We start from the raw sequence: 26481 nt of genomic DNA, 5'->3' as shown, positions 1-26481 counted from the left end.
TTTGCATGTTTCTTTCTCTCTGTTTATTCATGGGGAAACGATGCATTTTTTTAATCCTTCATGTCTGTTTCATTTTCAGGCTCAGGTACGTTTTCTCAGCTATCCTTAAATCTTCACTGCATTTCTGAGTATTTCTTTATTCGAATCGTTGCGAATCAGTACCAGATGAGAAAATGTTGTTGTGTACCCTGGGGGGGGGGACACAAGCTCCCCTCCCCGCTCCATTCTGATGAATCTATTTGCAGACAAATAGATCCATGTTCGTCTTTGTTTTCCTCGTCTGCGCTGGAATCTGGCTCAAAACCGTACGGCTGGATACCTCTGATTTTACTAACCATTTGTTACACCGCTAATGCTAGCTCTAAGTTGTGAGCTAGCTGGAGAGCATGTAAACAGATGGATGATGGGAACCGGAGGCGGGCTTACAGTCCCACACACTAATCTGAGGCAAATTTCTAATGAACTGCTGCCACTCTGCAGAAACTATGTCCTAGAAAATGACAGGTTTTTTTTGTGGCTAAAAACAACATAATCATAATTTTTTTTTAAAAAACAGCCAGAACACTTTTACAATAGATCAATGAGCAGAACTTTAAACTACAGTAGGATGAGAAGAACTAAATAATTTTGTGTAAAAAAGGTATGATGAATTTAATTTAATTTTTACCTGCTAATTTAAAATGAGCAACATTTTGGGATCATTGCAAAATCGTGCTCCTCTTTATTAGATTACATTTATTTCTATATCAATCCTCCATTCTCTGTTCTAATTCTGAGAGATGGACCCTAGACATGATTCAAGGTCACTTTTACCTTTGGTAGATATAAAACAGGAACAGGATGAATAATGCATTATTATTGAGTAGCTCACTGTTAAGGATTAAACAACATTAGGCTGACTTTGCTTTTGAGGAATGTTCAAAGGTCCTGACCCACAAAGGGGATGTGCTTAATCAGTCAGATGACTTTTTTATTGATATTTTTGTCAATAAAATCAAGAGGTCCTGGGCTCACATATGACATTTTGATTATCAGAATATTGAACAGTTTGCAGTAAGTTATGCTAATTAAGTTAAACTTCTTCCTAATAAAAACAAACAAACACACAAACAAACAATCCAATCAATTTTACTCCAAAAACAAAGGGTTAAATCCCTGCTATTTAGGTTGGTTAAAATAAAACCAACATTTTCTCAGACTGCTGCTCATTTGCAAACCATGCACAGTTTCTGGGGGAAAGTTGTCTTCCTCTCCCAGTCATAAACTTGACCTAATATTCCTGCTCCTTGACATTTCTTAATTATATTACCCAGTGAGGAAACCACTTGATAACACTTCTATCTTCTTATGAGCCGCTGCTGCTTTGTGGGCATCAATTAAACTAATATTCAAAGTAAAAAGACACCAGCGTCTGCTGACTGCTGAGATAAGGTTTGCAAGGTTGTATAAAACAGTGTTTGACAGCCCTCTGCAGTTCTGCGCCCCCGTCTTTTGATTCCACTGTCTTAATAATCTGTTACTTTTCTTTGATGACTTTATCCTCTTCCCTGCTGGGCGGAGCAGCATGCAGGTTCACTGCTTAAATATTAAAGTCCCAGCTCTGTCTCATCGTCCTTTCATCCATCGCTTTCCCATCTGCTCCAGCTGCTCCCTTTGGGGCTCTGCGGCCTTGTGTGAGAGCCGGTCTGTGACCCCTTTGCTGATGGACCAAACTGAAATGGACACATAGTCATTGTGGTGTGTTTTCAGAGACGACAACATACAAATGTGTGGCTGTAATGCTTGAAAGGTGGGTGATACTTGAAACCTGTTGACTAAAACAAAGGCCTTGTTTGCCATGGCAACAAATAAGCCAACTAAGGTAAAAGCCTCATTTTCTGCCAGTAAATCAATTTTCAGGACTGTGTTGTAACCTCTGAAAACTAGGTGCTGTAAAAAAAAATCTGTAAAAGTGTAGAACTAAAAGCCAAAAAAGTCTGGATTAGCTGGAAGAAAACTTCAACTTGCTGTGATTGGATGTTATTGGAAAACATTGATCTCAAAAGTCTGGAAAATGTTTTGCGTTGCGCACACAGATATGAGGACTGACCCAATCTATATGTATGAATTTGGATTTTTTTTTTAATTGATATTTCGACTATTCTTTTATTGCCAATTTAAAGTTTTTACAATATAACTGTTCAGGCGAAACTTTATTTCACTGACAATAGGGGAACATATTTATGCTTTTGCGTGTTCCCAACTGGACTCCTGCAGCTGCAGTGTGAGGCGGCTTTGATCGATGCTCTCTGTGTCATTTGCAAATAGTTCAGAACACAGCAGCTTGTCTTTTAACTGGCACATATAGTGTGAACACTTAATCCCAATCTTGGCATCCTTTTCCTGGCTCCTTGTCAGTTTCCAGATGGATTTTTAGATTTTACTGCTAAATGTTGGGCTTTTAAGAGGATTGGTGCCATGTAAACCAAACAATCTTTTTCATGTTCACACTCTTTGTAAGGGTATTGCAGTTAACCTTCCAGCTGCTCATAATAATAATAAAAAAAGATTCTACATTTTTACATAATAAAAGAAATCTCACCTTCACTGTTTTAGAATCCATTATCACTTCATCATTTGTAGTTTTGTGCATACTTTGTTTTTAAATGTCTTTGAGTGCTGTCCATACAGTCATTATTAATCATACTTGTCTTCAAAAAATGCAATGCTATTTTATCAAACTCATGGATTATCCTTTAATGGGGATTCCATGCAGTTTTTTCAGGAAAAAAAAAACGTGTCAGTATTTTATAAAATGCAGACCATTCCAGCTCTTGAACTCACTTCCCTCCGATTTACGAAACATAAATTTACTCCCTCAGTTTGCTAAAAATCTCAAAACTCACTTCTTCAAACTAGCATATATGAAGTGTGATAAGTGCATTATTTTCCATAAATCCATTTAAAAAATGAGACTTTATCAGAATAGAATAGAATTGACTTTAAGTATTTATTTATCCAACCAGCCGTCCGTCTTCTGCTCATCTAGGACCGGAGCAGTCTTAGTAAAGATGCCCAGACCTCATTCTCCCCAGCAAGGTTTGATTTGGTTCAATTGTCTCTGTTTGGTTTAATATGGGGAAGACTTAGAACTTGACCACTAGTCAGAAGACCACCATTGATCCCACCCATAGTCTAAGTAAGCCAAAAAGGTTCCTAGCTAAGGAAGCTGGCTGTTCACAGAGCGCCGTGTCCACGCTGGAAGGGCAAAATGTAGCAGAAGATGCACCAGCTAAAGAGACGACCTTGGCCTTCAGCGGATTATCAAAAGGACAAGATTCAAGAACCTTCAGACCTCCAGAAAAAGTGGAATGAGTTGGAGGAACAGCTTCAAAAACCACCACATTCAGAAGATAGGATACAACTGTTGGGTTCTGAGCCTGGACCAACAAAGGAAATGTCTCAACTGGGGCCAAGAAGAAGGACTGGACTGTTGGCCAGTGGTCCAAAGTCCTCTTTTCATTTGGGAATCAAAGTCCAAGGGTTTGGAGGAGCAGAACCCAAACTGATGAAGGTCTAGAGTAGAAGGTCCACAGTCCGTCATGCTTTGTTATGGATTGTCCAGGATTGGTGTTGGTAAACTTCAATCCAAAGTCACTGCAACGGTCTGGCAGAATGTTCTAGGACTTGATGATTCCTTTTGCTAAGAATCTGGATGAAGATGCATTTTTCATCTTCCAGTATAGGCCCTGGTCCTTCCCCAGACTACTGACTTATTGAAGATGGACACGTCCTTTTGAAAATGCTTTATTTTGATCGATTTGATGGGATTTTACTTTATCTTTCTGTAAAAACTGAGACGTGAATGTTGATTTCTCCACATTTTTTATTTATTTTTTGAATGTTTTTGTTTTTGTGGGTTTTATGAGCTGAAATCTCTATTTACGTACAAATAAATACTTGAAATCAATCAAACAGCGTCTATAAACCTATTATCTATGAAAATTTATTTTTTTAATGGATTTATTTTTCCATAATATTCTAATTCCTTATTTAGTAAATTAAAAATTGCTCAGTTTAAATTATTATTTCTGTTAACCGTTTTCACAAACAAATTATTGGTTTTGCAATAAAAAAAACCGGTGTTTTATGAGTGTAAAATGTTAGAAATCTTAAAATTGAACAGATGCAGGAATTTGACAGTGATGCGCATCTCCAATTCTCACTGAACCCATGAGAAGTCCCTGCATCCTCCTGAAACATATATTTCAGGGTGAATCCACGCTGCCTTGAATTGAGATGTGGTAACATGAGAGGGTCCAGACAGCGCTGAGGTTTCTTCACCTGCATGGCAGCTGTGCGCCAAAAGGATCAGCGCGCAGCGAGGAGACGCGCTGGTGACGTGCGTCGTGACTTAACATGGGAGTTCCGGAACCGCGCTTCAGCTCGAATCCCGTTATCTCCCGCTCTCCTGAGTGACTCATCTGTCTCGGGCTTGATGCTTCTCCTCTCTCAGCAGAAACTGGTAAGAAAACACGTCCGATGTGGAAAGAAAACACCCCCATATGTTTTATTTTGAGGGGGTGCGAACGTTCCCTTTCTTAGAATTTTTCCAGTGTGTGGTTGTTAGGAAGCTGCTGTCAGATGGGAACTCGGCGATAAAGGGAGATGTCCTGGCATCTGTTGTGAGATGCATCGGCAGGGATGTCACTGTTGCTACCCCGCTCTGTCTGCCTCGGTTGCCACAGAGACGCGCGCTTTCTGCCGCAGGTATGCAGCGCGACAGAGGGATGGATGCAGCCCGCCACTTTCTCATTTTGTGTCGCTTCGCATCTTTTGCATGCACTCTTCAGACAAAGTGACTGGTTAGTTGTCAAGTCCTGTCACATTTTCTGTAGGTCTGAAAACGGTCCATGAGACAAAAAAGTGCGTCGTTCAGGGATCCGAGCATCGCTTTTCATTCATTTTGTAACATTTTTGTAAGATTTTTTTTTTGCCAATTAGAGTAAGAAACAGCCTGTTTTACTTTTTGCTCTTTGATATTTTCATTTTTTTAAATATTATAAGACATAGATTTCATGTTGGAAAAAATATTTCTCATTTTAAAACGACGTGTTATTACAACAATAATAAAGAAAAAGAAAAAAAACTTAAAAGAGTTGTTTATGGCAGGTGTCTTTTAAGGACGCAACCTAGGGGGGTTGATTGGTTGTTTTTGAAGCCATCGCAATTATTAAATTATGCAGAGCTGACCCCATGATCAGTCACCCCCCCCCCCTCCTGTATATTAAAAACAACTCATATTTACTGATCAGTGTTCGTCTTCTGCTAATTTTAATTTCTTTAAATACATAAAACCTCCAATGTTTCAATCAGTTCTAAGATAAAAATGCCAAAGAAGAAAAAAAAACAACAAATCAGCTTAATGTGATTAGTTGATAAAATCAGGTATTAATGAGCAATTCAGAAACTGTTAATTACTGCTGCACATTCAGTGTTCCTCTGTCACTTTTCATGTTGATGTGTTAATTTAACCGTGATGAGTTTTCAGTGCTGCAATCATCCAAACAGAAACAGCAGAGCTGACAGTTCAGTCTTCGCACAATCTCAGGACAGATGGAGGGAAAAAAAATATCTCTGATTCCATGTGTCTCCATGTTCTTCTTCATCCTTTCTGCTGCCTCAGTTTCACTTTGTAATGGCATGGTCGTTTAATGCAAACCAAAATAAATTGACACTACGGTTCTCTGTTCCTAAGTTTAATTAGTTTGTGTATCAATGATTTTTTTTTTTTTTAAAGGAAACAGATAGGAATTAATCAGTGATTTAATTTTGTATAAGATGGGTTGAGTCAGCAGCCTAATAATTGTTTGGTGTTTATTGCTTTAAAAACAATTTTATTAAAAATAAATTGTACTTTTCCTATATTTCTTTAGTTATTTTTGAGATTTTAAGTGTATTATAATGTTCATTCCTCATAAAAAACAACCCCAAAGGTTTTTTTTGATCCATTCACGCATTTCTGAGTATTCCTCTAACAACCTGCACTCCGAGCACCAGCCCCTCCCAATCCACGAAAACGAGTAGGTTCTCAAATCTCTGTTTCGTGATTTGCAGTTGTGTTTCGTGATTTGCTGTTGTGTTTCGTGATTTGCAGTTGTGTTTCGTGATTTGCTGTTGTGTTTCGTGATTTGCTGTTGTGTTTCGTGATTTGCAGTTGTGTTTCGTGATTTGCTGTTGTGTTTCGTGATTTGCAGTTGTGTTTCGTGATTTGCAGTTGTGTTTCAGTATTTGCTGTTGTGTTTCGTGATTTGCTGTTGTGTTTCGTGATTTGCAGTTGTGTTTCATGATTTACTGTTGTGTTTCAGTATTTGCTGTTGTGTTTCGTGATTTGTTCATTTGTACTGGGATTTGCTGTTGCTGTATCTTAAATGCAAGCGTGTCTTGCACCTCTGAGCCACCGTAGTTATGAGCGAAAAACTTTTCAGATCACCAAATATATCATAATTATTCCTATCCATATCTCGTAAAAATGGGATACTGGAATCTCATTTTCATTAAGGGGTTCAAAGAACATCTTAATTCCAAACATTTTTTTGGACAATTCTTTGATGTAGTGCGCTTTGCAGGGTTAAAGGATATATCATCAGCATCTATTACTTGTTCATAAAACCATTTTTTTCCCCCATCCCCATTACTTTTTGACCAAACCCTTATCTAGTGTAGCTCTAGATGTGAGACTAGAATAACTAGGTGCACAGTTTAAACAGGATCAATGTAATTTTTGTAATTTTCTAAGACTGATTCAGCCTTAGGTTGGTAATCTGTTTACAGCATTGAACTGCTGGTCAAAAAAACTAACAGTAACAAATGCCCCGATAGTTTTTTTCTATGTTGAATTGCATAAAAGATGCACCATCATCATTGCTTCAGATTACAGTCATTGATGTTTCACATCAAAATATTTCCATACATTTCAGATGCTGCATGAGTGCTGCCATGGAAGTGGATCTTTATAGAGAGATCAATATCACCCACGGATAAGGCTTTTTATGACATTTGTCATGCCCTTACATCTACTGTGCTTTAAATTGATTAAGCTGTTAACTGTTTTACAAATGACTGTACATTTATCGCTCTCCCTTTATTACATTCCCCCTTTGACGCCCCAGAACAAAATCAGTCTGGTTTTTCATTCATTTTCTTCCTCGTATCTTAAAGTCCCACTCTGATCATCTTTTCATCTATTTTCAAAGCGTTCTCAGTGGTCTTTTAATTATGTTTGTGTGGTTTTTAGCCAACATCAAAAAACCTGTGCCGTTTTCTAGGACATAGTTTCTGCAGAGGAACAGTAGAAAACAGTCTCTGAGTTGTGGGCAGGACTTTTAGTGTGGAGTAGGCCTACCCTCTTCCCCATCTGTTTACAGGCTCTCCTGCCAGTTCACAGCCCTTCACAACCCTAACCTAACATTACTGGTGCAACAATTATGTTGAGCGATATCGGAGCTTTTCAGCTTAAGGTTTTGAGACAGATGCCAGGTCAGACAAGAAAAACAAGGACGTTAATGGTATTTAATGGTATTTAAGTATTTTTCTGAAATTGGATGCATCAGAATAGAGCGGGAAAGGTAGCTTGTGGCTTTCTGTATTTGCTTCTACTTCTAATTGAATTTTAATCTTAATTTTCCTTATTTTCTTTATAAATGTCCTAAATAATCAGAAAAATGATTGACTGATTCAGCTTTAGGTTGGTAATGTTCAGAAAAGGTCATTTTCTTTAGTTTTACCTCACATAAAGGAAAAGCCTACTTTCAAGAACTGTTTTTGAGTAAGAATTATGATTGGCTTTATAGATACATTGAACTGCTGGTCAAAAAGGACTAACAATAACTAATGGTCTAATTAATATTTCTATCTTGAATTGCATGAAAAATGCATCAGACAAATGCAAGAAGTACATGTTAAAAACCCTAAAAACACAATTTTTATCGGAGTGGGTCTTTAAGAATCTCCCCGTCATTTCCAGCAAACTCATTTGCTTGTTGGAACCACTTTCCAATTGGACCCTATTCGTTTTCTAAACACCGTTTTTTTTAATAGCATCAGAGCAACTCTCAATTGGGGTTGAATTACACAAAAAACTTAGCTTGAGAAAGAGCTTGTAAAATCCACAGGGGAGTCCATCTGTCCTGGGAAATATGTTGTTTTTCATGGACTTAATTGTTTGTTTTATTTCACTTGCAGAAATTGGAGCTGTTAACAGCTTTGCTTCCACCTGGTCCAGCTTTGCAAAATTAGGCTCCCTAAAAAAATGTCAGTTTTTTTCTACACATTAAAGCTCGTTTAATAGTAGGTCCAATGGTGTTTGTTACCAGGAGTTTCAGAAGTTTTAATAGTCCTGAACACAGCAGCAGATTTGCTAGGAAACATAATTTGTTTCCTAGCTGTTAGCCCCCCAACTCTTTGATCAGATTATTATCAGATCAGTTCTTCTGGGCATTGTTTAGTCAAAACTTACTTTGATTGATGAAGTCTATTTTAAAATATGACCCGTTCACATTCACAGAAAGTGAAGTAATCCTTGCTGTTCATCCATAGTTTTCCAGCACATACACTATATTACCAAAAGCACTGGCTCACTTGCCTCGACTCACATATGAGTACTATCCTATTCCTAGAGTTCGATATAATACGATCCACCTTTTGCAGCTTCAGCTCTTCTGGGAAGTCTGTCCACAAGTTCGACGAGTGTGTTTATAGGAATTTTTTCAGGACTCTGTGCAAGCCGGTCAAGTTCATCCACACCAGACTCTGTCATCCATGTCTTTATGGACCTTGGTTTGTGCACTGGTGCACAGTCATGTTGGAGGGGAAGGGTCCCGCTTCAAACCATTCCCACAAGGTTGGGAGCATAGAATTGTCCTAAATGTTTTGGTATCCTGAAGAATTGAACCCTTGTGCTATCCTATGACCCCACCCTTACATTGACATGTTCTCCCTACCATGACAAAGGTGGATAAAGGTGGAAAGATTTCATGTAATCCATGGACACTAGTGAAGATCACAAATCATTGAAGAAAAAAGGTTCAGAGCACTGTCTAGTGGGTCTAGATGACCCAACTCCCAATGGTAAAAAAAAAAAAGGGTTACAGTTCCTTTCAATGAAACCAAGCGGCCAAGCCCAAATCCTGAAAAACAACCCCACACCATAATTCCTCCTCCACCAAATTTCCCACTCAACCAAAAGCAGTCCCAAATGTTGTCCTCGCAACCTCCAAATCCAGACTGATTTTTCAGACTGCCAGATGGAAAAGTGTGATTCATCTCTCTAGAGAAGGGGTCTCTACTGCTCTAGAGTCCACCTCCGTCCACTAAACGTTATTTATACCAGCTTGTGTCGGTTTATTCTTCGTTGTCCATTTAGAACTCACCACTGTCTTATGTTTCAGCAACTGTCCTGGCTTCCCCTATCCTCTCGACGTCAGCTTCACTGGCTATTGTTCATTTTCAAATGTATTAACCTTAGCTATCCAGACTATCTCAAGCAATATCTAACTCCTTTTCAGTCTTCTTATAATTTACGTCATGCAGATCAAATTTTTTTTTTGCTGTTCCAAGAGTTAAAAAACAAATTGGAAAATATTCATTTAATTATAAGGCACCCTCCGACTGGAACAATCTTCCTCCATCCATTCGCTCTTTAACCTCATTCTTTGCATTTAAAAATGCCTGTTTAGTTCATCTTCAACACTCATGTAACTGTTTTTTATTTAATTTGATTTCTTTTCTGCCGTTTATTTATTATCTTATTTCCTTACCTTAAATTAATTACTAGTAGGTGCATTAAATGCCTATGTTTGTGTGTGTGTGTGTGTGGGTGTGTGTGCCTGTTTGTTGTCTTGTACATTTTAAGTTCTTTTTCGTCTTGTTTTGATATATGTAAAACTTGCTCAGCTGTATCTGTCGGTTATTTATTTGCTTGTTTTGTTGTATTTTGAGGACCCCCTTGAAAACGAGATGACACATCTCAAGGGGCTTATCCTCTAAACAAATAAATTGAAAATTGAAATTGAGAGTCCAGTGGTGGCGTGCTTTACACCACTGCATCCAACACTTTGCATTGCACTTGGTGATGTGTGACTTAGATACAGCTGTTCCACCATGGAAACCCATTCCATGAAGCTCTCTGCATACTGTACTTGGGCTCACATGAAGGTCACATAAAGTTTGGGGCTCTGTAGGAATTGACTGTGCAGAATGTCAGGGAACTCTTTGCACTATGCACTTCAGCATCAGCTGACCCCTCTCCGTCAGTTTACGTGGCCTACCACTAGGTGGTTGAGTTGCTGTTGTTCCCAAACTTTTCCATTTTGTTATGATAGAGCTGACAGTTGACTGTGGAATAATTAGGAGGTTGTAAATTTCATGACTGGATAAGTTGCACAGAGAGCAGCCCATTTTTTTTTTTTACAAATGTTTGTAAAAACAGTCTGCATGCCTGAGTGCTTGATTTTATACACTCTGATCATTTGGATGGGTGATTGAATACTTTTGGTAATAAAGTGTATTTCATTTTATTTTATTACTTTTAATAATACATGCCCAGCTTAGTTTATTTTTTCCAAGAAAGAAAAAAAAAGTGTTGAAATTGGTTGTTTTATTTGCATTGGGGCCCAAAAGTGTTACATGCCTGCCGCGATGTGTCATTATTCAACTGTCTTCTAGTCATTTGCACAAACCTGTCAGGTTTGTCTGACCGGCCACGCCTCCTGCCATCCGCTGGTCTCTGGAGGAGAGTTGTCCAACTGTGTGACAGCAGAATCGCTCCCTTTGTCAGGGTTCACAGTGTTCTTTCCTCACTTTCTGACTTCAAAATTCCTTTTGACCCTGTTTTTGTTTTTTGCAACTTTGCAAAATTAGGCTCCCTAAAAAAATGTCAGTTTTTTTCTACACTTTAAAGCTCGTTTCATGGTAGGTCCAATGGTGTTTGTTACCAGGAGTTTCAGAAGTTTTAATAGTCTTGAAGACAGAAGCAGATTTGCTAGGAAACAGAATTTGTTTCATAGCTGTTAGCCCCCCAACTCTTTGATCAGATTATTATCAGATCAGTTCTTCTGGGCATTGTTTAGTCAAAACTTACTTTGATTGATGAAGTCTATTTTAAAATATGACCCGTTCACATTCACAGAAAGTGAAGTAATCCTTGCTGTTCATCCATAGTTTTCCAGCACATACACTATATTACCAAAAGCACTGGCTCACTTGCCTCGACTCACATATGAGTACTGTCCTATTCCTAGAGTTCGATATAATGTCGATCCACCTTTTGCTGATCAGCTCTTCTGGGAAGTCTGTCCACAAGTTCGACAAGTGTGTTTATAGGAATTTTTTCAAGACTTTGTGCAAGCCGGTCAAGTTTTGACCCTGTTTTTGTTTTCATTTTTAATTACATGAACTTTCAAATGTCCATGTCAATGTTCATGTTAAGAATATTATCACGTTTTTTTTGCCAAATGATGGAAAAATTCAACAAAAATATTAGATTCAATTCAGTTACAATTACCATCTGAAATAATAGCTTTTTTTGTTTGTCTTCCTGTTAAGATCAGGGGCTTTGTATGCTTATTTGTAATTTGTCACTAACCTTTACAAGTTTCTTGTAGCAACACAAATTTAACAAAGTCACAGTGTCATGTTTTTTTTTTTTAGGCAAAGCCCCTTTAAGTCACAGCTAACTGCTAAGCTTGATGAAGGAAAAAGCATTTATGGGTTGCCTCTTAGGTTAATAGCAATTTTCTTCATTTTATCTCTTATTCCCAGAGTGTTATCTTAAACACTTGCACAGAAAAATCTTCTATGTTGAATTGGATAAAAAAGAAAAATCTTTGGAATACATGAACTCTAGCATTGGAATTACAAGTATTCTGTCAACAACAAACAAATAAATAATGAGCCAGAAAATACCAAATTGGAAAAGAGATAAATTCTATATTGAGAGAGTAAGGGTCTAGGTGCTAACAATCATGAAACAGTGCACGCATAACCAAAGCAAAACTTTACGCTAAGCGTTTAACTTTTTTAGAAATCTGGGGGTTGCATCTTCAGGTCTTAATTAAACAGGTGGAGTTCAAAACATTTGTTTGCAAAAACCTCCAACTCTATTGCATCCCATTTTATTGCCGAATTCTCCTGTTTAGCTTATTGCATAACTTGAATTCTGTGCTCTGATTAGCTGGGTTGTGTGTTTGTGCCTTGGCAAAAATGGATGCTCAGCACTTGCAGTTAAATATTATGAACTCAGGATAAGCAGCGCTGTAATGGGCTTACACTGGGCTTTTTGTGTTTGGAGCATTGAGGTCAAACCCTTTTTTCTTCAACAAAGCCCTCACAACAACGCAAAATTTCATTTTTGAGGAATTAAGCATAATAGCACTGTAAGCAATAAACATACAGGGAAATCAAAGTGCATTATGCTGGACTCTAAAAAATGCTATTACCTTTATTTTCTGTCACTTTATGACTTAATGCCAGTCACTTTTGTTTTCTTCTGGGGCTGTATTTCATGGGCTTAAAATTCCTCCCATGTTTGAGCAGACGCAGCAGGGATTCCCGGAGCAGTTACTTAAGTAACTTCCTGCTGACTTGCTGGTTTTTGCTGCATTCCCCAGACCTCACTGTTCATGTCAGATGGGCATAAGAAAAGAGTGGGAGTCTTTCAAAGATGTCAGGGAAGCGTGGCTGTCAGGATTTTGACAGAGAGAACTTCCTGCTTGATGCCTTGTGACAACAACTAATTTATCAACTCATAAAGAAAAAAGCATCTGCAGGCAACATGTTGTTGTAAACAGCACTTTGAGCACAGTGGCAGCTCTGTTTGAAATGAGAGAGTATTAATAGGTTTATTTATAAGAAAACTTAAGCTTAAAGAGCCTCTTTGATCATCTTTTAATCTATTGGAACAGCGTTCCATGTGGTCTTTCATTTGTGAATATGTCGACATTTCTGCAGAGCAACTGCGGTTTATTAGAAATTGACCTCTGTGTTGTGGGCAAGACTGTGGGCACCGAGCAACCCTCTTTTCTTCTTTCTATTGTGGAATGGAGCAGAGCAAAGGGGCTTGAGGCCCAGCTATTGTATTTTTCACATCACATACAAGTTTTTCCAGACAGCTTTTCTATTTGTCTGCTCCTAATTCACAACAATTTGATAAGTCAAATACAATTGCAAAAATGCAATTTTAAGCTTCAATTTCTTTCTGTTTCCTTTATCGCCAGAAAAATGCAAACAGAACATTAAAAAAAACACAATTTATATCAGAGTGGGTCTTTAAGAAAACTTATAATCAAAAAAATAATAATGGATTACATTTATCTGTGCTTTTTCTTGTTGCTCAAAGCGCTTACAATGTGTCCATTATTTATTCACTACTCATTCATACTTGGTGATGGTAACTACTGTTGTAGCCTCACCTGCCTTGGGCAGACTGGCAGAGGCGTGCCTGCCAGTTTGCGCCTACGGCCCCTCTGACGGTCACCGGGACATACATACACATTCACACACCAGTTGAGCAACACTAGAGGCAAGGAGGGTGAAGTGTCTTGCCCAAGGACACAATGACAGTTGTCTGGGGGGAGCAGGGATCGAGCCGCTGACCCTTCGGTCTTTGGACGACCTGCTCTACCACCTGAGCCACCTGAGTTTGCAGCTGAAAGTACCTTTTTTTTATTTGTACTATGAGGAAAAAAGACTGTGGAAGCAGATGGCACAAATGAGATAAACAAGAAAACAACCAGATGTAGCGCTGGCAATGAATAATGATTTTCTTTGCCTTATCCATCTTCTAAACCCATTTTGTCCCCTTTGGAGTCACAGGGCTGCCAGAGCCTAACCTGACCATTCATGGGTGAAGGTGGGGTACATACACCTTGGACAGGTCGTCAGTCTGACGCAGGGACACAATCACACACCCATAGAGACATTAACATGTATTTGGACTGTGGGAGGTTGGGACTTAAACCGGGGCCATCTTATTGTGAGGCAAGAGTGCTAGTCACTTCACGTTTGGCTGCTTGACCAAAGATTTATTTTTCCTGGAATCAAAGCGCAAAATGTTTTCAGGAAAAAAAGGTTGATGATGATACATATTTGATTGGGGAACCAGAGGTTTAAGTGAAAGGAATATTAAACAACTATAAAATACTGACCTTTTTTTTTTTAGCCACTTAAGACTCGAGCTCTTGTTTGATATGCCTCTTTTATTTCGTATAGTCACAGGGGCCTGGGAAACTGAACTAACTACTGTGTTAATATTACCCAAAATGTGATCGCATGCATGCGGATGAAAGGTTGAAAAAGGTAAAAAAAAAAAAAAGTAAAAAACATTAAATAAAAAAAAAGTAAACACAAAAAAAAGTTATTACAAATTTTTTTGACATTTGACTAACTTAAAGGTTAGTTAAATTAGTTAAAGGTTAGTTTTAATTAAACTTATCTTTAAGTTATCCAAAAGATAGACATCCAATACTCTGGTTCTGCTTGTACAAAAAACCCCCAATAACATTTGGATTAAGTTCTAAAAACTGAAACAGTGCATGCTTTCACACTGGAACGGTCATGCAGATTTAATTTAAAAGGGTAGAGAATGCAGAAAAATGTTACTGTCACGGTTTCAGTTTCTTTGCCTTTGTGTTCCGGTTCTTTTTGTTTCTGTCATGTTTTGCGTTCGTTTCCTGTTTTATTTCGAAAGGCTTCCTGTTATGTTGTTGTTTCGAGTTTTACTTTTGGTCCCCATCTGCCCTCATTGTTTCCACCTGTGTCTTGTCTGTTCTGAATTTATTTAGGTCCTGTCTTTCCCTCCCTCCTGTGCTGCTCCATAGTTTGTTATCATGGTGTTCCCCAATGAGTTATATCGGCAGAGGAGACACTCCCACTTGAGAAGCCTGGCGGAGCGAGACGCTATCTTGGTGAGGTCGTCGGCACCCACATGCCAATGCTTTCTATAGCCTTTAGTGGCACCTAAGTAGCTTTTATATATATATGTGTGTATATATATATATATATATATATATATATATATATATATATATATACATCATTTGTTGTTAAATAAGAGAAACAGTCAGCCTTAAAAGCTCAAACTTTAATGACAAATGCATAGTTGCAGGACTTCTTACAAATAAAAAAAATATATAGATATACAATATATACAAAGAATTATTTAAAATAATTACTAAACATTTTGAAGTTTTAGATCTCTTTGACATTTAATTTAAATTATTTAGAAAAAACCAACAATAAGTAAATAATAATAATAGGTAATAATAAATCAATAATAAGTCAATAAAAAAATACATATTAACAATAAGTAAATAATAGGTCAATAATAATAATAAATCAATAATACGTCAATAAATAATAATAATACATGAGTAATAAGTCAACAAAAAGTCCAAAAGTTAACAATAGATTTACCCTAAAAAAACAAAAACAAAAACCAATAGATTTACTCTACTGATTCATGTGAGTGATCAATTTGTGTAACACAAATGGTATGGTGCCAGGTTTAGCGAACAGTCTTACCAAAATCTGGTTCCACAAAATGTTTTGAACATAGCCAGACTGTATTGCTAGTTGGTAACCACAGTGATCCATCTGGGTTAGCTCTTGTGATAGCTGAGGCCCACTTTTTAAGTCTGAACCCATTGGAAACCTGCAAGAAAAGTTCAGTCACCGAGTTAGAAATGTATAAATCTAGATTACTATAATGGCCTAGTCCTAGTATACCATATCTAGGTTTAACAGAATAAAGGCTACATTTATGTCGACAGCAAATTAGGATTAGGATATCATGCAGCATGTTGATAAATAGCCCTGCAGCATCATGCATGTCAACATGTGTTCTATAGCATTAAAAGAAAAAAAGTATACTTTCCTTTGATATGTTATGCCTTCCTCCTTCGTGGAATAAATTCTCCAATTTTGGCAGTTGAAACCCGCACAATGAACTGGCATTTTGCAAAAAAATGTGTTCACATGCATGCACTGCAGCAGTGAGTTGACCTCACCAAGATGGCGGTGCTCTCCTCCCATGACGAATCACGTGATGTCTCCTCTAGCGATATAACTCATTGGTGTTCCCCCTGGTTGGTGTATTATGGTCTTCCCCTGTTTCTGGTGTTTTAAGTTTGCCTGCCTTCAGCAGTGGTTTTTGGTTTGTAGTTTTTTGTTTTAGTTTTGAGTATTAAAGATCCTGTCCTCCCGGAAGCCTCTGCCTCCTCCTCCTCTCTGCGCCTGGGTGCTTCCCTCATTCCCCCTTGTGACAGTTACACCTTAACTTGGTTTGTTAGGTGAGCCAAACCACAAAGAACCGTTACTTTTACAAACCCTCGTTTGTTGAAGTTTTTGCTTAAAAACAAGTGACTGGTGAAGAAAAAATATATTTATTAGAGAAAACCTGCTAGTTACTGTAATCAACTGTTTATATATACGGAGAGGATTTTTCACTTAACTCACGCTTCTCTTAGGGTCCCCACTCTTATCACATTTTGCTCTATAATAAAGGCGGTTCAGTCATCTTTTAATTATGATAATGTTTTTTTAGGCAAAATCAAAAAACTCGTGTTGTTTTCTAGGACATAATGTGTGCAGCGGGACAGGAGGATCTTCAGAAACTCATCTCTGAGTTGGCACAGAAGCAAGCCTCCATTTCCTTCCCATCATCCCTTTGTTTACACTCTCTCCTGCTAGCTTACAGTCCTTCACAACCCCACACTAACATTAGCGGAGCAACAAGAATAGTGAGCAATATTGGAGGTATCTTGCTGTACAGTTCTAAGCCAGATGGCAGCTTGTCTGCAAGTGGAAAGCAGCAGGGGGGCTTTGGCCTGCCCATTTCTGTTCCATTTCTGTTGCTGCTTCACAACTGAGCTGGGCTCCTGGTTTGAAGGCAGACAGACAGCATGACACTCCTAATGTGTGTTAGAAAGTACGCTACGGTGCAGTCTACTGCTCTGAATAAAACAAACCAGAAACTATATTGAGCAATGTTCTTTGATAAATGTTTTACAAAGCATCAGAAACGTTTCAGAAGGGTTTTTGATGAGTAAGGATCGGTGATGGACATTCTCCGGCAGTGGTGGTGGGTGGCTTGCTCTCCGTATTTGTGGATTCTGCATATTGGTTGGTGTCTCTGGTCCCTAAACCCCACAAAAAATGGTGGAATACTGTTTAAGCAAACTAGCTTTCTAACTTTAGCTGGGGAGTTAAATAAGAGTCGTGAATATTTGTAATCCAGACAGCACTTCTTAATGAAAAATCAATGCATTTAGTAATTAGCATGCAGTTTTGGAACCACCATTTTGAAAAAACTGCTCAGGGCTTTTGTTTTTAACCAATAACTTATTGAACCTCCTGAAACACAGCAATCTCTAGACATACATCTTTCATGTGTCAGTAGTCTTCCTCATACTGCACTGTCATGATCATAGTCACATGTTCATGATAACATGTTCATGATCAGACATTCACAATTCCTCTGTCTGTTAGTTTTTACAAAATTACACCAGATAACAGTTCAGCTTTTTCTGATAATAGATCTGAATGTTGATCAACTATTTATGATTTTGAGACAGAAAACCAGATTGAAAATGTGGAAAGGTGAAACATTCAAGCTGGAAGGTTAAAATGGTACTGTTCAAGAATTATACAAAGTTACAGTAGGAATTCTGCCACCATGAGCAAACACTGAAGAAGTTTGCCAAATGACTAAAGATTTAGACACCAAAAACTGAAAAACATATGGAAAACCTTTGTTTGGGAAACTGGTAAAGCAGCCTAAATATCTTCGAATAGGAAGCAGATATGTGTAAAGGACAGAAACAGATTTACTAAGATCTCTGAAAGGACCAGAAAGAAGATATGGAAGCACTTTAGTTAAAACTTCGGCAATCTGAACAGTTAAAGCAAGAACTTTTCAATATAAAATCAGAAAGAAAAAGGCTGGAAGAGGAGAACGCAGCTCTGCAATTTAAACCGGACAAACTCCAGAAGAAAATTGTCTGCCAAGAGCTGTTGGAACTAAATTTAAAAAACAAACGCAAACAGCAAATTTCAACCCTTAAACAAGACCTTGAAGAACGATTAAGAAAATATTGGAAATAAGAAAATGATTTAAAAAAGCTACCCTAGATAGAAGAATGAATCCAACTTAGAAGATCTTAAGGTTGACTTGTAAAAAAGATTTTAGGAAGAAGAGGTGAAGATAATCTATTGATCTCTGGTGGATGAGCTTTCAGCTCTGTGACAGCACAAGGAGGAAACATGACAGCTGGCAGTATAACGATCAAAAGGATGAATGTGATTCGCTTCGAGAGAAAACTAGAAATTGTTGGGGTCTGAATATGATGAAATGACAGCTAAAACTAAGAAATTACCCGAAAAAGGAAAAGTTCATACCAGCAAAGTAAGAAACTCAAAGTCAAAATCAGAGGTTTAAGACAAAGTACTGGAAAAGTATGTTTAGTAAGGAGTGAAAAACTGAAAAATAAGACTTTGAAATCCCACTCCAGTCATACTTTGATCTATTTTGAAAGCGTTCCCAGTGAGTTTTTTTTTTTAAAACAGTTTCTGCAGAGCGAGAGATAGTAAGAAATTCACCTCTGAGCTGTGGATGGGACTGTTGGCTCGAAGTAAACCTATGGTCATTTCCCATGATCCCTTTGTTTAGATCGTCTTCCACTAGCTTATATTACTTCACACCCCTAAGCTAACAACAGCGGTGCAACAAAAATGGCGAGCAATGTTGAAGCTATCCAGCCATTTTTGTTTTGGGCCAGACGTCAGCTCAGATGAGGAAAACAAAAACATAGATGGATCTAGTTGTCTGAAAGTGGATTCATCAGAATGTAGCACAGCAGGAGTTTCTGACCTGCCAATTTTAGTTTGTATGTAACAACTACAAACTTTTACAAACAGCTCTATTTTGTCTGCTCCTGTTTCACTACAGTTTGAATAAAGAAATACTCAGAGAGGCAATTTTAATCTTAATGTTTTATTTATGTCTTCCATCATGAGAAAAATGCTACAATGTAAAAAACACCAAAAGTGTCAGAGAAAAGAGCCTATATCTGAAGATTTGCATTTTAGATTTTGGTCTTATCTGTTTAAAATACATTATTATTTGAAATCTCTTAGTAAAAAACAAACAAAAAAAACATAAAAAGTATGAAACAAATGTAACAGAAAAAGACTCAACAGATGAGAAAAATCTAAGCAGAATCTGAGAACTGGTAAACTTATTTCTGCAAGAGAGAAAAATCTGATACAGAAGGGAGAAGGTGCGGTTCTTCAGAAGAAAATCAAAGACTTGAGAGTTCAGATTCAGAGTCGGAAACAGCAAACTGCAGGTTTCTAGCAAGAACTTGTTGGTCTGCAGAGACAACGTCAGGAAAAAGAGGAGATGAAAAATAATATATTATAAAAAAAAAGATCCATTTTGATATAAGATATAAAAGGTAGCTGGAAATTAAGATTTAAGCTTTGAGAGCAAAGCAGAAAAATCATTGATTTACCAATTAAGGAAAGGATGTTTTCTAGGGAAAATAAGGAAATGTACAGAAAAAAAGAACAGAGAAGGCAAAGGTTGAGTTACATTGAAATGAATAAACAAATAAGCAGAAAAATGACATTTATTATAAAAAAATAATAATTGAAAATCTGTTTTCTAAGGTTGTCTGACTAAAAAGGACGACAGACTTCTTTCTGTGAGAGTCACCTGCCGCCTCAGAGTCTCATGTTTTCTCTGAGCTTTCCCTCAACTCATCAAAAACCTTTAACAGTTAACAGTTTGAACTTCTAAAATTTTGATTTTAAAGCCAAAATGTTATGCTCTAGATCAACCGAAAACAGTTTGGATGGTATTTAGGATGGAACCAACAAACCTCAACATTACTGCCCCCCCCTTTGCTGTTCTTTCTCTGAGACTTTTCTAAACTCTTTAACCTCCTTACCTCTGATTCCTGTTGCAGAGCCTGGCAGCTTTAGTTTTCCTCTCTGCTCTTTAATCCTGGCTGGAAATGTTACAGTTTAGGCTCCTTTGCAAGGTGATTCGGTTTGTCGCACCATTATTTAACTGTGAGAAGATCCATGGTTCAAACCGCAGAGTTTGTATGTTCTCTTTGTGCATGCATGGGTTTTCCAGGAACTCCAGTGAAAATATGTTTTATATGTTGATTAAGACTCTGAGGTGCCCCCATGACTCTGTAAGAGGTCCTGTAATAGACCGTTGACCTTTCCAGGATGCACCTGCCTTCTCCCATTGACAGCTAGTAATGGCCCCAGCCCATGACCCTAATCAGGATCAAGTCTATACAGATGATGAGTGAATCCATTATAATTTTTTTTATTAATAAATGGAGATAAATTGAATTTACTGTCTATAATGTCTCTGTTTACAGAAGAATAAATCTTTAAAATAGTCTGTTGTCACACTTGTTTCACCATCGTTCTATGATTTTTCACTACAACAAGCTGACCTTCATGCTTTTTGCTTTTCTAATGTAGCTAAGGGAACATTTCCCCAACAAGCCAAAGGCTCTAAAAAAGGTTGTTTTATTACTTAATTCCAATCATATTGGATATAAAAATAATTTTACTTTTTCTTCTTCTCTTGCCGTTTTACCCTGCTCATGAACTGAGTGTGTGTGTTTATGCCTGTGTGTGTATTTATGCCTGTGTGTGTGTGCTTGGGTCTTGCAAGCGGCCTAATATTTTAATTACACTGACCCATGTGGTTGTACATTTTGCTGTATGGAGCTGTTTGTATTTCTCTGACTTTTTGTGTTTTATCAAAATGAGACATTCACTTTACTCTATCAGCTTTATTAAGTGAGCATGAGTGGATGAAGAGCTTCTGTTACTTATTCTACCTTCACATGTTTTGACTGCAAAGGTTTGTAGAATTTATTAACTTTGATCCAGAAGATTTTTCTTGGAGTTCATCTCCAGTTAATGATTTGAAAATTAGCTGACAAAGGGATGAAGTGGGACGGGATGATGACATTTGGTGGAACTGACAAACGTACTTCAATAAAACCAGGATCCAGAATGAAGACGCTTGGGCCAGTGTTGCACTGCAGGTCATGAGGTTACTGCAGTAAAGGCAGATGAGAGGGGCAGAAAGTGCGAAAAGCCTTGATGTCGGCAATAGTTTATGACCACGTAGGTTCAGATTAAACTTGCTGTGTACTGGGAGGGCGTGGGTGAATATTGGTGTTGCCAGTAAGGTACACCAATAAACTGAGTCACTAATCTTTTCCATCATGTAAGATTACTGTCATTGAAACTGTCCTTGTACACTCTGCCACTCTTTTGCTGGGGCTGCTGTCCTGAAGCACGTGCGCCGCGTGCATACTGCACTATTGCCCCTTTGCATGCCTCCATTCTCTACACTGCACAATATTAAGGCACAGTAAATGAATGCATTATGCTTTAGGAAACCTGAGTAACACTTGTGTTTTCATATTTTGTCCTATCCTAAATAAAATTAAGGTCTGCAGATGAACAAGTGCTGGCGGAGTGACTCTCTAAATGCCACTAAAGCTGTTTAATATCTTTCTAGATGTGAAAAAAGTATATGGGAATCAATCCGTGTTTAAAGCTAAGCATGGTTTTTTGTGTCATACTTTCTCTTTGTCTTTGTGTTTCCAAACCAAAAATCATGTATGTCCTCTTTCAGAGGTTGAGGGTAACCCATAGTTGTTGATGAGGAAGCGTGGTAATATAAAAACAAAATTAAAATGTGTGAAAATCTCCTCCTTGTACTTCAAACACATTTTCTAGCTTCCATCAGCTCAGTTTTTCCATACAGCAAACTGTAAATTTACCTGATGGCAGAATGATCGGCTTCCCTTTAAAGGTTTGGACACACCGCACATATAACGCCCGTTCCAGAAATCGGTAAAACCCATTGTGTTTATACTGGACAAGCAGGGAGGGGGCTTTGTCTTCTTTTTCTTTTCTACTGTTTACTAGCGCTTGTCCACCACCCACAGTTGGAAGAGGCTTGGTGTGAAAAGTCAAAGTGGTGCAAATCTTGTGAATCTCATTCCAAGTTTTTTCACAGCTCTATTCCAATATACAGTATGAATTGACTGTATATTGGTGCTAAATAATGGTGCAAGAAATGACACCAGTATGACTTGGTGTCATATAATTCTCGACGGACACAAACCGCAAACATTAACTCCTCCTCCGTGATCAATTTGCAAAAGGTTTGGCCAAACGATTGACATTTCCCTGAATTAAAAGGGACGGCATCCATACGTCACTACCAAATCCGAGTCCCTGATTGGTCAAAGTTTGACCTGGTTGAACTTGCAACATGCGTTCAATGGCCAGACATAGTTTATGTAGAGAATGAAAACGACTGTTTCAACTTGCATAGCTACTCGTGAATGTGACAGAGTGCATTTATGCTGATTACATGGGCTTTAAATTGAAAGTGGGTGGTGGAACGTGCGTTACTGAAGGCAGTGTGAATGTAGCTTTGGGGTAACTTTGGCTTCAGAAATGTGAGATGCATTTATACTGGCAGAGATTGTCATGTGCAACTGCAAACCAAACTAAATCCCAGTGTGACAGCCAGCAAGCTGAATCAAATGCTAACCCAATCATCAAGGAAATACCGAGCCCGTGTACGTCAAGGTCACTGACAATTTCTTTTAAAGTGTTTGAGAATCATTAGCAAGCAGAGCGGCACCAAAAGGGAACTTAAGAGTGAATGTGGGAGTAAAATTGAGTTTTTCTGCTTTTTAAGTGAAGACCCACCCTTTATTTATTTGAACAGGCTTCAGTCGGAGAGAGATACAATGTTATCCTGTATTTTTAAGTGGTCCTGAGCAAAACTGGGGTAGGCTGCCTGAAAGTTTTTCATTGAGCATGTTGATTCTCTCCTTGTTTCCACTATGATTTGGCAGCTAAAACATGGGATCTCTTTCTACTGTCAGTTGTAAGATAATGCTCTACTTAAATTTTGTCTAATATTTAAACTCGGCTTCTTTCTTTATGTTTTTTAATCCTTCTTCAATTTGTTCTGTATGACTTTGTTACATTATTGATGTACAGTTAGTTATACAGACGTGTGAGTTATATTTATAAAAGTGTATATTTTGTCAAAAGGAAAATAAAAAACTAATTTGAAGATCATTTCGTCATCTTGACACAAGGAGAAAATTCTCTTTTTGTCTGTAAAATGCTACACATGGCAGTAAACGTCAGTGATACAGCTGCATGTTTCCTTACAGTGAGCCAAAGATCAGATTGAACTTTATGTGACTTCTATTTCATTTGGAAGGTTTCATTCATTTTGAATGGGACATGAAACATTTATCTATCTCTTATATGGCATTTCATCGGCAAAAGTTTAAAATTAAATGCTCTTTTCTCTCAAACTGTACATAAAGGTTGAGGAATTTTCTGTTCTTACATTTGTTAACTCTATGAAAACAAAGGTTAGGAGTATTTTGGAGTGAAATCACATAAAAAAAGGAAAAGTAGTAAGTTTAATCCTGTGAAACAAATCAAAAAAGCAAAACATGAATATTGTTTTCTTCATTACTGCATAGTACGTTTAAAATGGCTCTCTGCAGGTACAGTAAGTCTGATGATGAAGAAAAATGTGAACATTTTGAGATCACGTTATGTTTCTAGAGAGCACTTCAGACACAAATGAATTCCTTGATCCTTTTGGGAATATAACCAACGTCTAATGAAAAAATTGAATTGAAAAAAAGTAAACTATGAGTGAAAATCTCTTTTCCTAACATTGCTGTTATACACCAGTTTGCAGACATATTAAGAGTTCTGCGTGATCTTGAGTGATCTGGCTTAATGGATCTCATTTTATGGTTGAGTTCACTGCAGTCCTGATGGCACGCTACTCCTAATGAAATGCAACAGCAGAGGTTATCCTACGTTTCAGGAAGGATCTATTTAAATTATTTAGGATAATATTTTTCAGTCTGATTGACTATAAAGAGGCAGCACTCGTATTGGCTACTGATCACAGAAAACTCCCAACAGAAAGCTTCTGATTGGTTGGTTGGACTGGAATATTGATGTCAAAACTCTGTGTGAGGTCAAAGTTGAACTTGAGTTTGTGTGTCTTGCTGTGGAAAACTTTTCTTTTTCTTTTTTAAACACTAGTAGTTTTTACAGCCACAAATCTTTTTATACAAGAAAAATCCGGTGTTGCAAAAGTGTAACTTTATTTTGCACTTGAACATTTCTTCGCAAATGCACAATTTATTTGGGGGATGCAGAACAATATCTGATCATAATATAGATGCAAAATACTCATGAAGGCAACATAACTCTTTGAATTTGAGTTAAATTGTATATCTTTCCATACATTTTTTCACGTACCCTTTATGTCTTATTCCTTAGCCTCTTCTGTAATGTTAAATGACAAAACCAAAAGGAAAAAAAAAAGGGTTATTTAAACTCTGTTTGAAAAGTAAAAGTTTGTGATGACAGCCATGAGACAATCATTAAATAGATCCACAATGCAGCAGATCAGTAAAAGATGCAGCGATGTGTTTTTCTAGAGCCTCTTCATCTGTGGGTATCATTAAATATCCCTGCGTGTTCCTGAATTTATTATTTTATTTCTAAGGTTATATTTTTTATTTGTTTTTATTTAAGCTGCTGGCAGTTTTACGTTCTTTTCTCCTGCAAGAATTAAATCACATCAAGACATATGACCATTTGCAAAAATTCGAGATATTGAAACATCTTTTTGCTTTGCTATCTAGGCCACAAGAAGCTGTAAGGGCTTGTCTGTTTTTCTAGCCTACTTTGCGTAAGCTAGACTGGGCTTTTTGCTTCTGTTTTCTTATCCAAAACTAGATCTATAAACAATTTCTAAAAGATTCTTTATAAAATATACTGCTACATGCATTACAATTTACAAAAGGTTTGTAGCTGCCATGTGCTCACAAATAGAAATATAACAGAATAATTGATAATCCTGAAGGAAATTCAAAAGTTGCCATCTGCTTGCATTTATATCAACACTGGCACATCCGAAAAGAATAAAAAAAGCAATAAAATAAACAATAAAACCAGAAAAACATTCAAAGACATAGCAGTCTTGTGTATTATGACAATTTTGATCACAGCAGAATGTGAAAAACTAAAAAACATGCATATCATCTGTGCATAGTCAGAGGGAAAAAGTATAACTTCTGTTGAAAGTCAAGCTGATTTGCCCCGTTTTACTGTGTGAGAAGGCAGTTTCAATGGTGGCAGGCATAGAATAGGAATCTAAGTTTAGTTCTGTGTGTTTTTGTGTGCACTGTGCGCCTGCACGTGTTGTGTGAATGTGTGTACTTCTAAAGGTTTTGGGGGGTACTGTCTATTTACAGCTCAGCCTGTGGGAGATGTCCAAGTCCAACAGAAAGGGCAGGAGGGCATGGGAAGACCTCTCTGCCTCACGTGTCTTCCTTTTCTGTTAAGACTTTAAGCGCTCTTTTGTGTGAATGTAAAGTTGTGTACTTGCGATCGTATATAGTGGGTTGCGTCAAGGTTGAAGAAAATAGTCTTAGTGCAGAAGTAAAAGAATATGACACTCTTGAACGCACTTGCACACAGATAGTTCAGGGGTTATTGTATAACAAGACTTGTATTTTGCTTGTGGCTGCCCCTTGATTTTAATGCCACATACTTTCTCTGCAGCTAATGCCCTTTAGTACTTTCAGAATTACTAAAAGGGTAAAAGCAAAATTGACTTGTTTTTACCTCCTTAAACATTTACCTGAAGAATAAGTTCTTGAGACATTTAGCAATGAATGTGTGCCTAAAATACTAATGTCCTATAGTTTAAAAACAGACACAAACAGCCAGTTGCTCTGTGAAGATGCCGCAGTATAATTAGAACCCTGCCAGCTTCGCTGTCCCACGTGTCTCATGTTTTCTGCACATATGTTCTTTGTTGTCCTCAGATGGTCACACATGCATGAACGTTTGAATACCCCTTCTTAGAGCCCCCTTATGTTTGTGTATTTCCACCTCTTACTCCTGTTTGACTTGACAAAAAAGATAAGTTCCCAGTCCTTAAGAACGATCAGCCGTGTCAAGTTGGAAAGATTTATCAATAAATTAAGAGCTGCATCTTTGATTAAGTTTTAGCTGATAAAGTCACTTTTGACAAGTCTTTAAAACATATTTATTGGCTTTTTTACTTATATTTAATTGTAAAACTTACCAAAATACGAAGTAAAGTGACTTTTCTGGTTGATTTAATAACAAATCATTTTTCTTTTCTTTCTAACGTGTCCTGTCCAACAGTTGAACAAACAGAGCTGAGGGCCTCTTGTGTTGGACATGTTTTCCTGTTACAACAGGGGGTTGTGGATCTTCTGACACACAAGATGTGTATTTGTATAAACCCCTTTTATTTTTTAAAATTTAAATAAAAAATCTGTTTTAATCGATTATTTGTACTGT

General features: G+C 37.5%; 1 protein-coding gene across 5 annotated transcripts in view; it reads left to right on the top strand.

Moving 5' to 3' along the window:
• The first annotated feature begins 4205 nt into the window (after window positions 1-4205).
• Window positions 4206-26481, top strand: part of atp2b2 (ATPase plasma membrane Ca2+ transporting 2) — a 144126-nt gene continuing 121850 nt past the window's right edge. For 2 of the 5 annotated variants that reach the window (XM_078947075.1, XM_011474843.4), the window contains exon 1: window positions 4241-4504. The gene's annotated coding sequence lies outside the window, so the exon portion shown is untranslated. Of the gene's footprint in view, window positions 4750-26481 lie in introns of all 5 variants that reach the window. The other 3 variants (XM_078947080.1, XM_078947074.1, XM_078947081.1) reach the window with 3 other exon arrangements.

This window comes from Oryzias latipes, chromosome 5 (assembly GCF_053564925.1).
Source record: "Oryzias latipes strain Hd-rR chromosome 5, Olatipes_Hd-rR_3.1".
Lineage (NCBI taxonomy): Eukaryota > Metazoa > Chordata > Actinopteri > Beloniformes > Adrianichthyidae > Oryzias > Oryzias latipes.
Note: the sequence above shows the minus strand (reverse complement) of the source record. Positions and strands in the feature narration are given on the sequence as shown.